Source organism: Physeter macrocephalus, chromosome 1 (assembly GCF_002837175.3).
Source record: "Physeter macrocephalus isolate SW-GA chromosome 1, ASM283717v5, whole genome shotgun sequence".
Lineage (NCBI taxonomy): Eukaryota > Metazoa > Chordata > Mammalia > Artiodactyla > Physeteridae > Physeter > Physeter macrocephalus.
In genome coordinates this window covers 94,204,744-94,206,847 of record NC_041214.2, presented here as the reverse complement: position 1 = coordinate 94,206,847, position 2,104 = coordinate 94,204,744, and positions in this window count along the sequence as shown.

Genomic DNA, 2,104 nt, shown 5'->3' with positions numbered 1-2,104 from the left:
CTATATGCCAATAAAATGGACAACCATGAAGAAATAGATGAATTCTTGGAAAGGTACAATTTTCAAAGATTGAACCAGGAAGAATTAGAAAATATAAACAGACCTATCACAAGTAATGAAATTGAAACTGTTATTAAAAATCTTCCAACAAACAAAAGTCCAAGACCAGATGGCTTCACAGGTGAATTCTATCAAACATTTAGAGAACAGCTAACACCAGTCCTTCTCAAACTCTTCCAAAAAACTGCAGAGGGAGGAACACTCCCAAATTCATTCTACGAAGCCACCATCACCCTGGTACCAAAACCAGAAAAATAATCACAAAAAAAGAAAATTACAGACCAATATCACTGATGAACATAGATGCAAAAACCCTGAACAAAATACTAGCATACAGAATCCAACAGCACATTAAAAGGATCATACACCATGATTAAGTGGGATTTATCCCAGGGATGCAAGGATTCTTCAATATACACAAATCAATCAATGTGATGCACCATATTAACAAATTAAGGAATAAAAACCATATGATCATCTCAATAGATGCAGAAAAAGCTTTTGGCAAAATTCAACACCTATTTATGATAAAAACTCTCCAGAAAATGGGCATAGAGGGAACCTACCTCAACATAATAAAGGCCATATATGAAAAGCCCACAGCAAGCATCATACTCAATGATGAAAAACTGAAAGCATTTCCACTAAGATCAGGAACAAGACAAGGATGTCCACTCTCACAACTCTTGTTCAATATAGTTTTGGAAGTCCTAGCCACAGCAATCAGAGAAGAAAAAGAAATAAAAGAAATTGAAATTGGAAAAGAAGAAGTAAAACTGTCACTGTTTGCCAATGAAATATACTATAAATAGAAAATCCTAAAGATGCCACCAGAAAACCAGTAGCACTAATCAGTGAATTTGGTAAGATTGCAGGATACAAAATTAATGCACAGAAATCTCTAGCATTTCTATACACCAACAACAAAAAATCAGAAAGAGAAATTAAGTATACACTCCCATTTACCATTGCAACAAAAAGAATAAAATACCTAGGAATAAACCTGCCTAAGGAGGTGAAAGACTTGTACTCAGAAAACTATAAAACAATGATGAAAGAAATCAAAGATGACATAAACAGATGGAGAAATATACCATGTTCTTGGATTGGAAGAATCAATATTGTGAAAATGACTATACTACCCAAAGCAATCTACAGATTCAGTGCAATCCCTATAAACTACCAATGGCATTCTTCATAGAATTAGAAGAAAAAATTTTACAATTTGTATGGAAACACAAAAGACCCCGAATAGCCAAACTATCTTGAGAAAGAAAAACAGAGTTGGAGGAATCAGGCTCCCTGACTTCAAACTATACCACACAGCTACAGTAATCAAAAGAGTATGGTACTGGCACAAAAACAGAAATATAGATCAATGGTACAAGATAGAATGCCCAGAGATAAATCCACGCACATATGGGTACCTAATTTATGACAAGGGAGGCAAGAACATAAAATGGAGAAAAGACAGCCTCTTAATAAGTGGTGTTGGGAAAACTGGACAGCTACATGTAAAAGAATGAAATTAGAACACTACATAACACCATACACAAAAATAAACTCCAAATGGATTAAAGACTTAAATTTAAGACCAGACACTATAAAACTCTTAGAGGAAAACATAGGAAAAACACTCTTTGACATAAACCACAGCAAGATCTTTTTTGACCCATCTCCTAGAGTAATGGAAATTAAAACAAAACAAAAAAAGGGACTTAATTAAACTTAAAACCTTTTGCACAGCAAAGGAAACCATAAACAAGACAAAAAGACAACCCTCAGAATGGGAGAAAATATTTGCAAATGAAACCACAGACAAAGGATTAATCTACAAAATATACAAACAGCTCATGGAGCTCAATATCTAAAAAACAAACAATCCAGTTAGAAAATGGGTGGAGGACCCAAGCAGACATTTCACCAAGGAAGACATACAGATGGCCAAGAGGTACATGAAAACATGCTCAACATCACTAATTATTAGAGAAAGACAAATCAAAACTACAATGAGGTATCACCTCATACTGGTCAGAATGGCCAT